Source organism: Centrocercus urophasianus, unplaced genomic scaffold (genome assembly GCF_019232065.1).
Source record: "Centrocercus urophasianus isolate 14NV4802_14NV808 unplaced genomic scaffold, USGS_Curo_1.0 seq_30, whole genome shotgun sequence".
Classification (NCBI taxonomy): Eukaryota; Metazoa; Chordata; class Aves; order Galliformes; family Phasianidae; genus Centrocercus; species Centrocercus urophasianus.
In genome coordinates, this window is record NW_024884867.1 from 1573092 (window position 1) to 1589574 (window position 16483).

Below are 16483 nucleotides of genomic sequence, written 5' to 3' on the forward strand. Positions count from 1 at the left end.
GCGTGAAGATATTTGAGAATTAACTAATGCACAAAGCTGGGTGAAGTTTTTCCTCTGTGTGAAGGCTGCAGCTTGCTGAGTGGCTGCATAGAGATGTAATGTTCAGCCCAGCATGGAAGTGTTTCAGGGCAGGTAAGGGAGCCCAGCAAATGAACTGGTGGACCTGCAGCAGTGAAAGCACTTAGAAAGGCAGTGTGCTGAGCTGTGTAGAACTGCTTGTAGAGGAGCCTGTTGAAAGCTTGCTGGTCTTTCAGTATTTGCACTAATATATCTTGAGCACATGAAATTGGAATCTCTCTGAAATGGTAGTGTCATGTCTTCCCCCTGCATGTATGCTGGTTTAAACTCCTGCTGAATAGTACTCTGCAAGGGAGCTTAAAAGCAAAGAATGATGACCTGCTTTGCTGCAGGATTTTCACTACTATGAAGTAAAAAAAAAAAAGAAGACAGGCCACTGTACCCCCAGCTTTAGTGCTGAATGTTTTAAGGGGTCTGTGAGGGCTGGCTGTGACTCATCTTGGCTTTGGTGCAGGTTCTTGATGACCTGAACTTCCTAATGAAGGGTTGTGGCTGTTATTCAAGTTACCATACTAAGTGTGAGCACTGGGCAATTCTGAAGGCTTGCCAAGGAATTCATCTCTCCAAAAAAGACTTACCTGAATCGAACAATTGAATAAATGAATATAATCAGGTTAAGCAGTGCTGATGCAAATGCTTGTTCAATCTTTCATGCTCTGAATGCACTGGCTTCAGAAGTTTGTCCACACAGGTGATCTGTGAGGAGAGGCTGCAGTTGTTGTGATGTCTGTAATCCAGAACTGCTAGGCAGCCCAACAGCCTTTCATTGTCTGCTATTTGTAGAAGCATTGGATGAGGGAGTAGCAGTTTCATCTAGGATGGGCAGCAGGGTGGTGGTGTAATGGGTGGGACGATGGCTGCCTGCCTGAAGATGTGGCTGTGTCCTTGCCCTGCTCTGAATCGTGGTGCTGGACATTGAGCACTGGGAGCTCTTAGAGCTGCCTGGCGTTGTTTAGCTGACCAGGCTGCTCACTTCTGCAGCACAGACCCTCACCTGGAGGGAGCTGTATTTGCTGGATATAAAGCGAAATAGTGTATAAGCTTCGAGTATTTGAGGAACCAGAACCAGACCAAAACAAGGTCTTCTTGGTGCCTTGAACTCTTCCTGTGCTTTGTTTTCAGCCTTTTTAGATACGTTAATACTGGTTAACTGTGAGGGCCAGTGTGAAAATGTGAGGCTCGTGGCACTCATCGTGTTCTAAGCACCTGAAGAGATGCTATGAAATGAGCTGTGTAGGAGTGACTGATTTTTATTTGTAGTGCCTCATTGGTTAGTAAAATGAATATAATAAAAGATCTGTGTTCAGAGGATGTCCTCCCTGTAAGAGCAGGAGGGAGTGTATGGGGAAGAAGAGATGGAGAAGGGAGCTGAGCATCGTTCATAAAGCTGAGCTGATGCTTTGCAGGTGGTGATGGTGTTTGTGTTTCCTAATATGCAGTCCTTGACTGCGCTCTTCATATTTTCATATTCATATTGCAAATGGGATCCTGGGCTCCATCAGGAGAGGGGTGGTCAGCAGGGACAGGGAGGTGATCGTCCCTCTCTGCTCGGCTCTTGTGAGGCCCCATCTGGAGTACTGTGTCCAGGTGTGGAGCCCTCAGTACAAGAAAGACATTGAGATTTTGGAAAGGGTCCAGAGGAGGGCGACTAAGATGATCAGGGGGCTGGAGCACCTCCCCTATGAGGACAGGCTGAGGGAGTTGGGCTTGTTCAGCCTGGAGAAGAGAAGGCTGCGGGGTGACCTCATTGCAGCCTATCAATACCTGAAGGGAACCTACACCCAGGAAGGGAGTAAACTCTTCAAAAGGGCTGACAACAGCAGGACGAGGGGAAATGGATCCAAGTTGAGGGAGGGAAGATTTAGGTTGGATGTTAGGGGGAAGTTCTATACAAGGAGAGTGGTTAGGCCCTGGAACGGGCTGCCCAGGGAGGTTGTGGATGCCCCGTCCTTGGACGTGTTTAAGGCCAGGTTGGACGGGGTCCTGGGCAACCTGATCTGAATGTGTGTGTTTGGTGGCCCTGCTAAGCAGGGGGGTTGGAACTACATGATCCTTGAGGTCCCTTCCAACCCGGGTGATTCTGTGATTCTGTGATCTTAAAACGGAGTTACAGCAAGCTGATTCTCACTGTGTATGAGTGGTGAAATATCTGCCATGTCATTAGTGTTAGAATACTTCGGTTGGAAGGGGTGTACAGAGAATGAATTCAACTGCTTGATAACCTCAGGGCTAACCAAAACTTAAACGTGGTAATGAGAGCATTGTCCAAATGCCTCTTGAACCCTGACAAGCACAGGACACCAGCCACCTTGCTAGGAAACCTCCTGGCACTGACCACTCTCACAGTCAGTAAGTCTCTCCCAGAGCACAGTCTGATCCTCCCCAGGCAGCTCTGTGCCATTTTCACATGTCCTGCCATGGGCAGTAGGAGCACAGCCTGCTGCCTCTGGTTCCCCTCCTGAGGACACAGCAGGGAGCAGTGAGATTGCCTTGTGTCCTGACAGGACAGCCCAGGTGCCCTCGGCCCCTCCTCTCAGAATGTGCCTCCCAGCACTGTTACCAGCATTGCTGCCTCCTTTGGATGCTTTCAAGGGCCTTAACATCCTTTTTGTGTTGTGGAGACCAGAGGTGCACAGGATACTCAAGATGAGGCTGCACCAATATTTAATATAATGCGGGTGTCAACTGGGAGTGGGAGAATTGAAGCATGGATCTGTTTTGTCTTTATTGTGTGACTGCCTGTATCAGCCTTAACTCCTAGACCAGAAAATCTGCCAGCAAAGCACGCCTTGCTTGTAGAATTTGATTTCACATCTAGATTGATGTATTTTACCAACTATGTGATGCGTCAAAATGCTCTTGGTGAAAGCAAGGTAGGCTCGAGTATTCTGAACCGTGTTCTGCTCTGCTTTTTTTCCTACCTCTGCTCAGTGGGAAGGCTTCTCTTATCTGATTTTCCTCACTTAATTTTCTTAAGGGTCCAACCTCATTGGAACAGGTGGACTGGAAGGAATCTATGGAGATGATCAGCCCTGTCTGTCCAAGGTCTGAGCCACTTGATCTAACTGGAGCTGTGTCCAAGCAGGGGCTTGCACTAAGTGATGGCCAGATGTGCCATTGCCCTTTCAGCTTAAGAGAGGCAGAATTAACTGTGTATTTGTAACTGAACGTTGAATCTTCTTCCTGGGACTACAAACAGCACAGACATCAGGTGTTATCTGAGCCCCTCAGAAGGAGTGCTTCCTCTGTGGTTTTCCTGAACCTGATGCTTTGCTGCACACAGCTTTTATTTGTAATTTTGGGAAGAAGGAAACTTGTCATTTTTTGGTTTGCACGTGGACAAAGTTGACAGCTGATAAGGCCTTAAGGAGATCCTCAATTACTTGAGGAAATTGAGTTTCTTAGTATTTTGTTCGTATGTTGCCTGCTTGTGTGTGACACGAAACGAGTTGTTGGCTGATGGCAGTGTTTTGCTATTTTCATTGGGAACAGAGCAGTAAACTGCATCTCCACACCCAAGTACTAAACTCCTCATTTCTTTATCTACTCTTCTGATTTACTTGTTAATCTACATTAATACAACTTGAGTGTTTTATCCTCATAAATTTAAAACTGACGTCCTTTCAGTAGGTACAAATGCTTCCTTGCTTTCATACAGTCAGTTGCCAGAGAGTACTTCAAATTCAAGAACAAAAACCTTTGCTGCATTTAGTGAATGGGATTGAAGGTCGTGTCTGTTTGGTAGACAAGACCAAGGCAAGAGTTCAGGTGTTATACATGTATAAGTTGAACTATATTCGTGCTTAAACAAGCTTATGGACTAACATGCACATATTCTTGCATGTCTTTGTGAAACACAACTTGAAGACAATGTGTTAAATGTGTTTGAAGATGGTTATGAGTCTTTATTTCCTTATAAGAAGGTTAAGTCTTGCTGGCTGAGAGATTCCGGTGCAAAACAAAGTGTGTAACTGAAGATTCCTGCTTACTGATGTCTTGTGTAAAATCTGGGATGAAAACATTTAAAATGCAAACTGTCTCACCTGCTGCATCAGTAACTGTTGGACTTCTGTAATGCTTTGGAAAGATGGGGATGCACTGTTTAGGCTGAAGAGCCCAAGCTTCTTGTTTTCTTCAATTAATGGTTTCTTTTAATTACAGCCAAGCTTTTCTCATTTAACTAGGTTTACTTGGAGTCAGGTTAGGAAGGAGTGAGTGTTCTTTTAAGGATAAAACACTTAAAAATGCTTTGTTATTGTTAGCGTTCTTTTCAGTAGATCTGCCAGGAAGAAGTTTCTGTAGGGAAAACAAGTGAGAAGGCAGCATTTGTTTGCCTTGGATGCATCCATAGTGAGCTGAGTTCTGGGGGAAGTGTGTTCTGGATATTGCCTTCAGAGCTCCTTGGGAATACGGGCTGTGTATACCAGTAGGAGCATTCCTGTATCAGCAGTAGGAGTGCTGCTGCGGTGTTAAGTGCTGTAGGAGTGTCTATACTGGCACATTACCTGTGGCACCCTCTTTTAGAGGGCATTTTTAGAGGGCCCTTGGTGAAATATCTGGTACTTGAGTTGTACTTTTTCCACTAAAAACTTAATCAGCAGTATGGAACTGGGTGCTGATCTGAGCGGGCAGATTGGAGAGCCTGGCTTGAGTCTTTGTTTTGTGGATAAACCCATCTGTATTGGTTGATGTCACCGTGGAAATGCTACTTCCAAAGGGGCAGCAACACCTGAGCTTTGATCAAATGAGGCAAATATCTGTAACCTCTGAAGGCAATGTGAGCATTTAGGTCACTGGGCTTTTAACTTTACACGTGGAGCAGGGAGAGTGAGTGTCTGCTGGTGGACATGGACGTGTCAGACCACGTTCTGTGGTAGAACTTCAGCTCTGATTGAAGCACAGTTTTGGTACATCTGTGCCTTATGTCCTTTGTTGGCTCTCTGAAATGCCTGGATGTGTTTGGCTTCATGCTGTTTATCTTTTTAGAGTAAGCATGTTTTGTTAATCCAAGTAAATTTTCCTTGGCTCTGAACATCCCTGCAAGTACGGTGTGTGCTAAGCTCACAGACCTGCTGGTCTACGGAAGCTGTGATATGAAGAAAAGATTTCTAGGGTGTCATGATGGAACCCAGCCTCCCTGGCTGAGCATAGCTGCACAAAGGGTAACTATTTTTTGTTCTGGCATGTCCCAGATCTGAGCATACTGCCTCCATTCAGTAGCTGGAAGTTACTGGAACTGGAGGGAGAAAAGCGAATCTGTTCTAAAATGCTGCTGTTGTGCCTTTGGAGGTATAAGTTTTGGTCGGACAGAATTACCCAGACCTCTGAGTGTCACACTCAAATAGTAGGCTCAGTGTGTAACCAACCTTGGAAGCTGGCTGCAGGAGTTGAAGCACGTTAAAACTTGCTTCCAATCTGTATCTGGAGGGATGCAGGATGAGTTGTTGTGCCTCATGCCTCCCTGCTGAGAAGTACAAATGCTCATTAAGTCCTTGGTATTTGATTAGTCTTAGGCAAAGGTACAGCCTTGGCTGTCCAGAGCTCCTTGCTGTATCTCAATACATGTTTGCCTATGTGTCCTTTTCCAGCATGTGCTTGTAGTACCCTTTTGAAGGCTGACTCCCTCTGCTTTTCATTTCATCTGAGTCCTGTATCCTGGCCTTCAGCACAACTTGCAAAGGAGCAGCACTGTTTAGCCAGATATACTTCTTGCTTCTGGCAGTAACTGGCTTTCCATGAGTGGAAAAAGATGGAATAAACTGTCGTAACACTTGGAGGATGCTAAGGCTGTTTAATGATAAGAGGTGTTTACTCTTTTTTTTTCTTGTGGCTCTGGTGAACTGAACCAACTGACCGAAGAACGGACACTGAGTAGGGTTTCTAGAGTCAGCGTGCTGGTAGATCAGCCAAACCAGTTTGTTTGTCCCTTGTGATCTAAATATAGGGAACCTCCTTAATTAGGGAAGGCATCTGAGCTCCGTGCAGCTCGTAGTGCACACAGGGGGATGAAGCTCTTCCCTCAGTGCCCAGCTGAAGGGCAGCGCTGGTGCAAGGCTTCCCTCCCTCTGCACAGAGCTCTGCTGTTAACAGAACGTGACAATGAAAGTCCAGAGAAGTTGAAACTGAAAATGGATTGCTGCAGTGAGGTGTTCTGATCTGCAAGGGGTTAGCAGCTCAAATGTAAGGAGAAGAGAAACCTGTTCTGGTAAATCATGCCTGCCTTTACACTCAGACTTGCTGTCGGGTCAGTGGCTGCCAGGAAGGTTCTTACACTCACTCAAGCTGCTCATGTTTGCTTTCTCAATTTTTTCTGGCCTTATGTGCCAGCATACGTGGCTTTATCTCTTCATAACTTGGCTTTTTCTGTACTGTGTTTCCACATTAAGGGTCTGGTTGAAGAGTGAATCCTGTGGATGTTACCCAAACAAGTCTTTGGACCGCATTGTAGAGAACAGCTGCCTGTGGTCCTAGAAAAGCTAACCTGATCTTTGAATAACACCTGAAGTGGGAATTTAGGTGGTCAGCTCGTACAAAGGGGTGTCTCTTTAAAGTTGGCTGTCTACTTAGGTCAGCTCTTCAAACGGCATTACTCGGTTCTGTTACCTTACCAGGCTTGTTTTGCAGATCCGAAGAATTACTTGAACTCATGCTTTTCTTATATTAATGAACTTCCAGGTCTTACACTGCAGGCAAACAGTACTAATGCTGTGGTCAAACGCGCCTGCCCTTCCAGGCTGGCTGGGAGAGCCCAGCTGTGCATTTGGAGCTCAGTGCTGCTGTTGGCAGTGTCACTGAGGTGTGTGACACCCAAAGGCAGCTTCAGTTCCTGCCAGGCAGGCAGGCTGTGTGCTTTAGAGCTCTGATGGACATGGAGTCTCCTGACTGTATTGGAACCGTAAAATCTACAACTTAAGAATGTACTTCATGCTTAGAGCAATATGTAAATAGCAGCTTAAGAGATGAGTTAAAGCGCTTGTTCTGCGAAGGAAATGTCACTTCTGCAGGAATTGAAGTGATTCTTCAGCTGCCTCAGAGCCTGCAAGTAGTTAATGTCACGTAGTCAGAGTGGGCTGTGCTTTGAACCAGCGTCTGGTCTGGCCTCATAAACCAATGTAGAGCAGTGGTGCTTCTGCATGTGGTGCAGAGAGCCAGCTGGTGGTTCTTTGGACCACATTGTTGTGTCTTATGGACTCCGTTCTGGACTGCTTTTGGAGAAAGTCGCAAGGCATAAGAAATGTCCATCAGTGAAGGTAAGGAAGGGAGCGCTTTGGGGAGGCCTGTGGGAGCAGTACCCCTTCTGATGGCCCATCATGTTTCAGGGAACTTGACTTAGTTTTTTCTTTAAAAAAGACAATCTCTTCCCATTGGAAGATTATCGTTATTTTCCAGAGAGTTAATGTGTAGGCCGCTTGAAATTATCGGCTTCCACACTTGTGCGAAGTAGTGCTGTGGAAGTCATCAAACACTGCACCTCTCAAATGGCCTTTTCTTCCTCTGTAGTAGCAAAGGTGTGTAGCATCTTACCCAAAGGCTCTTCCAGACAGAGCAGGCTATCTGGGCAACTTGGGAATTGGTGGATTAAGACTCAGGTCTGTCACTGAATCGTTCGAGGTGCAGTAAAACAGAGGCCTGTGGTCATAGGTGCTGATGGCAGAGGAGCCTCCTGGTGGCCTGCCAGCTCCTGGCTGCACCCCTGGGAACTGAGCTTCCTGTTACAGACACCTTGTAATAACTTCAACCCACTTAATGCTTTTAGGAATAAACGTTTATTCGTTGCTGGTGTTTGGTATTTAAATAAAGTTGTCTTATGACAAAAGCACAGAGTGGTCTTTTCTTAAAGAGGTTCTGAAAGCTATGTGCCAGAAGAAGTGTGGTGAAAGCGAGGTTAGTGTGTGTATATACAAACCAATAGCTGTAATTCTGTGTAGAATGTCCTGAAAGGAGTTCAGTGGGACGAGATCTAATGAGTGCCATGAGACTCCAAAGGAGTCTTCAGGTCAAATTGGGTTAATTCATCCAGCTTCCACAATTCTTTTTGCATTCTTTCTCAATCTCTAGTGTTGCATTGACTCAGGGAAAGGCAGTGTGTGAGGATGCCTGGGAGGTGTTGTGTAATGCTGCTCCTGGAGCTGTAGCTTCCTCTGTCATCATTTGGGTGACAGAAAGGGCTAAATGAAAGAAAAACACTGTGAGATGAGAGGGGGAAGAAAGATGAACGGGTGTTCTGAAAGGGTGAGTAGAACCTCTGGCGCTTAGAATAACAACCTCCCTGTTGTACTTGTTTGCTACTGTTGTTTTAGAAAGGAATTAAAAAGGGAGAGAGAATTGACTCATGTCAAAAGGACACGGAGGATGTTAGTGGAAAAATGAGGGAGTGTGAGGAACAAACTATTCCCCTTGTGCTGTTCTGCCATTGCCTGTGAAAACTCCTGCTGGCTGGTCTCAGCCTTGCTCACTTGCTGTTCTCAGTTCCATCACTTGCAGTGTAGCTACTATTCATATAATAACCAAGAAGTTACAGCACTTGAGTGGAAAGATTACTATATAGCACTATTTCCTCCCAGCGTAGATGGTATTCTTGTAGCTTAGAACTTCCACAAATCTAGCCCAGTTTCCCCAGTTCAGGCACTGTGTCAGGATTGTGCATCTTGTGAGCTTCCAGATTCAGATCCATCCTTGTGGATCTCTCCACAGTGCAGACTGGTCTGTGCAGCAGTTCCATCCTTGTGGGTAGGTGTTACCTGTGTGCTGTGCAAGCAGAATAAGGAATACATAGGAATAAGGAATACGTAGCCACAGGACTACGTCTTGGTTTCAGGCATGCTGTGGTGTTTTAGCCTACTGCATTGTTTGAGATCTGTGAAGAATGATGACACAACTTGCTATTCACAAACACTTCTTCCTAATAGTCTCCTAATTGTTAGAATATACTGTAGCTCCATCTAAGAATAAACAGCAGTGGAATTTTTACATCGATCGTGGAGAAATTGACTTCTAAAGCCAGATCAGTTTTTTCTTTATTAGCACTAGTGATTAAGTAGTCAGACTCTGCAGTTCCTGTATTGTGTTCATTCTAGGTCATCTTCCATCACATTTAACTGCTTTTCAAGCTGGAAATTGTTATTTAAGCTGGAGAAGTTAAGGAAGACACATGGTCTGGAAGTTCAGCATTCCTCGTCCTCCATCTGTGTGTTTTAAAGAGCTCTGTGAGGAAGGCAGGAGCCCTGTGCTCCCTGGCCTCAGGAGCAGCAGGGTTACAGTCGTGATGCTCTCAGCTCCTCTGTGGTCTCTTGGCCTCAATATGAGTGCATCTCCCCAGAGGCAGGTGGCTGAGAATTTGCTAAGGAACAGGAGCAAAGTACTGCTAGGAACAGGGTTAAGGAAGGAGGGGGGGAAAAAGCTAATTTGTACTGGGAAGCGTATGTAAGGGAAGAGAGTAAGAGCAGCCCATGGACAAAATGCAGGCTGAAGCTAAGCAGAAAATGAACAAAAGCAACAACCTGGTGGGTGTGTGGTGTGGTGCAAGAGGAAATGGAGGCAGTGGGGAGCTAGGTTTGGTGGGAACAGAGTGCAGAACGTTAAACAGAAATGGAGAACTTCTACCAGAAGCCACACTTGCATAATATGGTTGTGACATTGCACAGCCAAAGCAGAACTGCAGTGTTTCAGCAGAGGGGTGGGAGGTGGGGGGTACCTGCAGAATTGTCATTGCACTGGATGCTTGAGGTCATACCTTTCTTTGTTCCTGCTGGGTGCATCCTTTTTGTGAAGAAACCAAAGTGACAGCTGTCCTATCTTAATAAACATTGTTTGAAAGTTAAGGGTTTTTTTTTTTTTTCACAACTATTTCTCACTATTTTGTTTAAATAAATGTAAAGAACCACCCTGTCACGGACTTGGGGTATTATTTCCATTGGAGGTCATGTAGTCGTATACCCAGCTCAGAGCAGGGCCAGCTGTGGAGCTGAGTCAGGTTGCCCAAGGGTCAGTGAGTTGGGAATGTCTCCAAGGGTGGGAGTTTGAGAGTTTTGTTGCACTGTTCAGAATGTTTTATCTTTTATTATGTCACTTGTTTCTCACTATTGTTGTGTGGTTGCTGTTTCATCCACCTCCTCTGCTTCTGTGTAGAACCGTCCAAGAGGAAAAGAAAAAAGAGCTGTGTGAATGTGCACATCTCCCATTTTGTTTACATAATGGCCAAGATCCTGAAACAACCAACAGAGCAGGATCCTGCGAGGATGGTTTCCAGTGAAAGCTCAGGTGTTGCAGTTCAGGTCGCCTTAAGCACCAGAGCCAGACAGCAGAATTGCTTCTTTCCAACTTCACTGACTCTAGTTTTCAGTGTGCTCATCCTAATGTAGCCCCATCTGTGTTTAACAAACCCCAACAAACGAGCCAGCTGTGAGCACGTGTGGCAGTGTAAGAAGGATGACGTGACACCTCTCCCTTGCTGGACACGTCAGGCTCTGTAGGACTTACTGAAGGAAGTGGCTGTGTTCCCTTTTCCATCTTGGAGGCTGTGCTTTCTGTTGTGGATTGGCCATGCGGAGGAAGGGGTGAGGACACACTGCCCTTTATGTGGGGTAGCAAACTTAGATTTGCTTGGTGTTAATTAAGCAGGTACAGCCCAGTGCCTGGGGCTGCTCCTCCCTGCAGTGTTCTGGAGGTGGTGGTAACCTCATAGTAATGTTTCTGCTTACAGCCCCTCTTTTTTCCTTTGCGTTTTGGCTGCAGTTGACTTAGGAAGTGATAACATTTGAGGTCCTTATCTGTGCCTTGCAGGAGGAATGCTAGTGAGCATGTCACTGCCTTCTGAATGCTGGCACAAATGAGGTGGAATTATTAACACTTACATTGGAACAGTTTCTCCTGTTTCTAAGCTTCTCTACAAAACTCTTGAGACCAAGTGGTTTCTTGCAAACCTCATTAAATTCAATAAAAAGTGTGCTGCAGATTTTGTGCATTTTTTTCTTGGACCTAAAGCATACAAAATCCATCCACATCCTGCTGCTCTAAATGTCTTGCCTATTTAAAACCATGGACGTGGCCAGAAAAGTCTCTCTGAAGAGACATTCATGAGTTGCATGGTTTGCCTCCATAGGTTTTTTTGTTTAAGGAACTAGTTAAGTGTTGCCAACAAAGGTGACTTTGTACAGCCAAGCAGTTGTAGGGTTGAGCTTGTAGGACCAGCCTGATAGCTGAAAGTAAGACAGCTTCCTTTTTTGCTTCCTGAGCCATGGTTAGTTAGCAGGCCACAAAGCTGCTGGAATTGCAGTTTAGGTTGCTGGTTGTGAGCTGCAGGCAGCCAAGCAATGCTTTTAGAGATTATCACATAAAATTATTGTTCCTGATGAGCTGTACCTTTTCATAGCTGGTTCACACAGGAGAGCGGTCTTTCATTGCTTTGGTTGCTCACGTGCATTAGGATTCGGTTGGTCTTTGTCTGGAGCTTTGATTTTAGGGTCAGGATGTGTTTGTGTAGAGCTCTGCATCCTGTGTGACTCTCGCTGTCGAGTGGTTGTTTGGATGAGGTGGAAGAGCTCTGAATCCCTGCTGAAGTGACTGTGTATGAGCGAAGCACATCCAGTGTTTAATAGCCTTTTGGACAAATGTACATTTGCCAGTTAATGCTTAAATTTATTTTATTTCTCTTGAGGTAGTAATTGTTCTCGCAGCAGGTGTGGAATGTCGTCAATTATGGGGCTGCTTGTAATGAGTGCTGGTGCACGAGCATTGCTGGTCACCTTGGTGTTTCTGTAGCTTTGCCCACAAGTACCTGGGCAGTAACCACAGTATGGAGGGAGGTCTTTGGGGTGAAGGGACACTGACTTCAGTGTAAAATTAAATTGCTTTTAATAATCTGTACTGAAAGGATTGGATCTCTTACAAAAGAACTGCTTAGTAACTCATGTTTCCATGTAACTCATTTGTGGTGGTGGTTTGCTACCAGTAGCTGCTAAGTTTCTTGTCTAAGCTGCTGGCAGTTTAAGATTGCTGTTCCAACTGAAGGTTTCTGTGTTAAAGTAGCATCTTTTTATTTGCAGTTGCCAATGTGAAGTATTGGAAGAGTAACGCCTGAAACTGTTTGGGGCAAAGAGGACTTTTAGCATCTCTCCTTTGGTAAGCTGATCCCATTGTTCTGGTAAGACAAGCTACCTGTTGGCTGTGACTGATTATTCTGAGTGAAAACATTTTCTAAGATGCTAGATGAGCATATGCGTACTTTGCTGAGTGGGTATTTGCAATGTGCAATTAAAAGAAATAACAACTCCTCTAGTTCTGCTGGATGTCTTCAACTATGATTCTTTGTCTGCCTCTCCTTTGCTGAGTTACTGGTTACTGCACCAGTAAATACTTCACAAAGCTGCTCAGTGACTTGTGTGTGCAGTGCCAGGGCAGAGGTAAGTCCTGCTGTCAGGCATTGAAATGTGGGAAGCAAGCATTTGCCCTTATCTCAGATAATTTTCTTCCTCCTCCTGTGGAAAGGAAGGAGTGTTTCCACTTTGTAAACAGAGGCATCTTTTGCCAAAACCAGGTCACATTCTTGAATATTTCGCCCTCCAATTTTCTAATGCTTCTTTGTCAAAACCTTTGCATTTTCTGTCTGGAGCTTTAGGAGGACAGCAGTGATGCAGAGTAGCTCTGGTTTGGCACTGAGGGTCAACTCCGTTTTGTTTACAGGAAAAGAGATGGAATTCAGTGTCTGGAAGGTGACATCTAGGGAAGAAAGTTACTTGTTTTGTACTATTTTTTTTCTGGTTTTCCTTGCTATACTATGTTAGTCAAACTATATTTAAATGCATGTTGATGTAAATGATCTTTCTTTATTTCATCTTTTTGTTTCGAATTGCTGGCAAACACGTGATTATTGCTGGTGCTAATTATGCATATAATTTAGACCTGAGGCACGTCTTAATCAGAGGTGGTGAAGATGTTCCCATTCTGGTTGGATAATCAGAGGTTGCAGCCTTTACCAATCGTTTGTCCTTTCAAGAGGAGCACGAGGGTGGGGGATTAAGCAGAGCGACCCGTTTGCTGTGATGGGGCTCTCCAGTTCTGCACCGCATACATGGAGAACATCATCAACTGTTTGGGCTGCGAGCTTTAAGTTGTTGTGTCTGACAATAAAAGCAGATCTCACTACACTGTTTATAAAGTAGTACTTGTATGTGATCCTATATGGAATTGGAAGCCTGAATCCAAGGGTGCCTTTGAGGAAATTGTTTTTGTGGTTAGTTAGACATTTCCATTTCATTTTTGGGAATGTCTCCCTTTTGCTCAATGCTGTGATCGTGAGATCAAGAAGTACTGGCGTGGTGTTATTGCATTTAGAATGTTCAGTTTCCATCCAATCAATGAAATCCATTCTCATAAAGCAGTACTCCCTGCTGGTTTTGTCAGCAGTTTTTATAACTGCAGCACTCTGGTTGCTGAAGCTTTGCACCAACACCTCTCAGCAGTGTGAATGTGCAGCCTGTGTTCATCTTACAAACAGCTTTATAAGTTCTTGTGCCATTTATCTTGGCAGCATCACAGTTTATTTCTGATAATCCTGATTAAAGCTGAAACCAACATTTTTTTTCCGCGCTGCCTTCCCAAAATTCACCTCAAAAGGTCTGATTCTGCATGCATGTGAAACCACCATACCATGAATAGAAGCTGTTTTGCAGCTGAGTGCAGTAATTAGAACAAGAACCTTGTTCTGTTGTAATTTGAATAGTCCCTGCCTGTTCGTGATGGACTTCAGGGTCACAGCTGGATGAGGGAGTTCTTTCTCTAAGCTGCCCTGAACACTTACATGGTTGTACAGTTAGCTTCTAAAATAATTGTATCAAATCAAATGGCAGTGTCAAAGAACAGCTTTGTTTACATCAGGGTGTCTAGTATGCTGAACCTTTTCATCAGTGATACTCAGCATACTTTAAATTTGTTATCAAGTTCACCTTTTAATTAGATTCCTATTCCTTTGCTAATTGTACTGGCGGGAATTTCCCGAATTCCTATTTTGTTATGATCAGAAGGCTTTATTGATGGTGCTTAAAGCTTTCTTGTAGTTACACCTCCGCTGTCTGGATGGATCCATCTGGAGATGTGGGTTTTTAATGACTTCACCAATGGCTGCTGTTCTGGAGGAGTCTTCATTGCCCTTCCATCAGGCTGTAGAGCTGAGTGTGTAAGCTTATTATTTTAAGGATGAGAAGGAGATATGTTTCAATCTTAGCTCTAAACCCATCTTCTACATCATTAGTCTGCATTATAGCAAGAGAACGAGCCCTGAAGTTACTGCAATCTTTGCTGTGACTTAGCCACCATCATTTTGTGTCTGATGGAGCAGGAGCCCATTTCTGACAGCTCGGAGCTCAAGGGCAGTGCTGCATCACACAGTGTGAGAGAACCCAAGGCTCAAAGGTGAAGCCAGCTGTGGCTGAGGAGTGGCTCAGCCCCTCCTTTCGCGGAATCTTCGAGTCACGAGTCGCTGTTTTTTTGGGAGATAAGCTTAGCAAAGCATAACATGTGTGAAGAACCACGTCATGTCGGAGCTGAGCACAAACACTTGTTTTGAATGCAGGGGGTGGAATTCTGTGGTCTGTATTAGCTGTGAAAAGGTTGGGATTTTTAAGTCCAACACAAACATAGTTTCACAGTGAATAAATCATTTTACTGTATTGTATACAGCATATTTTTTTATTAAGTGTTATCTCTAACTATTTAAACTCCTTATCTTATTTAGATATCTTATCTTAAGTGTATCTTATTTTAGAACATGTTCACTTCTGAAATGTCCCATAACACCACCTCTTTATTTCCTTGTACTGTAGAGAACATCCAGGGGGTTTCACTGTCTGCTGCTATGATGCAGGATGGACTCCCATCAGGACTCCATCAGGTTTTGCTTATTAGTACCTGGAGCAATACAGTATTAACAGAAGTATTCAAAATGAGAAACTGGAGAGTTCCAGTTTTTTCCACCTATCTCCAACAGGGTTGCTTTGAGTTTTTGTTCAGAGATTTACCAAAGTAGCAGTAATGGCTGCAGGATTGGATACTCCCAGCTTAACACCGTGCCAGAGCCCCGTTCCCAGCTCAGAAACACCTTCTGCAAGCTGTGGAATTCTAAGTGTGGGATTAAGAACCTGTGTGTGAGCCTCTGTGAGTTACTTCTTGGCTACTCTGGGGACATGAAGGCTTTGGGGACACATTTTTCATCCCTTTGAGATTTCTTATTTACACAGTGGGATGTTCTAATTTCGTGCTATGCACATCTGCTGCTCCTTCTCCCTTTGCTAACATTGTGCACAGGGTGCAGGGTGCAGTTAGCACTTCCTGCAGAGCTGTCATGTTGGTGAGCCCATGGGTGCCAAGTGATTTTGTGTCAAATGTTGCACTGGTAACTTCAAATATATTTAGAAGTGGGGCGACGTGAACTGAGAACAGACTGAACTTGCTGAAACATTGAACTCCTTAATCTTTTATTTGATGTAAACAGCCAAAACTTTGAAATACTGTATTAATTCTTTAAACACACAATGAAACAAACCAGAAAAACACTGATAAAAAGAAGCAGACAGATGGGTTAAGTATAAGATGATACAATGTCTATCAGCCTGGAATCTAAAGCTTTCTATCCACAGAGTGAATCCTGTGAGGGCAGAATACAGTTCCAGGTGATCGCACTCTACTGTTAGTATCTATCATCCTGAACACACGAGGAACCATGAAGAAAGGCCAAAAAAGGTGCAACTTAAATTGCTAATTACTAGCAAGTTAACTGATGAAAGAAATGAAACTATGCAGCTAAAGCTTCCACTGATGTAAGCAGCTGAATTGCAATTTTAAAGTTCAAAAATAATTTCAGTGTTTCTTATATGCAGGCCAGACTTGAGAGACGCAGGTAAGGCCCTTGATGCTCCCAGGGATCTAATTGTTTACTGATCCATTGAGCTCTATCAAATTAAGAACACCTTAATAAGCAGTTCCAAAATGAAAAGAACAACTACTAAGAGTCAGACCTGTCTTCCAATTGCTTCTATATATTTTCAGGAGAGCTGTCTTGTCCCACTGGATTATATCAAGAAATTCACAGCAGCCTGATGCCTCCCTGCTTCTGAGAATTCAAACAGGCACTTCCTGGCACCTGCCTGCCTTTTGAAAGTCTTCCCACTGGCTTCCAAACTTTTACAGACAGGAATTTTGGGTATAATTTGGTGAATTCAAAAGCTTGATAGATTAGAACAGATCTTAAAATCCAAATAGTAACTGCTGTAGTCACCGAGTTCCTTGTAGGATGGATGGCATTAACTTCAAGGCTGTCTGTTCCTCAGTATTTTCAGGCAGTCTCCATGTTTTAAGAGATGGGGTGGGGGGTTGTTAAATAGTGGGGAGAGCAAGGCACAAGTACATGGGT

The 16483-nt window shown here is 44.3% G+C and overlaps 1 protein-coding gene across 6 annotated transcripts in view; it reads left to right on the forward strand.

Moving 5' to 3' along the window:
- MTMR3 (myotubularin related protein 3) overlaps positions 1-16483 on the forward strand; it is a 74592-nt gene that overhangs the window by 15953 nt on the left and 42156 nt on the right. For 4 of the 6 annotated variants that reach the window (XM_042828968.1, XM_042828966.1, XM_042828967.1 and 1 more), the window contains exon 3: positions 12123-12198. The exons of 1 other annotated variant lie outside the window; for it this stretch is intronic. The gene's annotated coding sequence lies outside the window, so the exon portion shown is untranslated. Of the gene's footprint in view, positions 1-12122; positions 12199-15710; positions 15814-16483 lie in introns of all 6 variants that reach the window. One more of the 6 variants, XM_042828964.1, reaches the window with a different exon arrangement.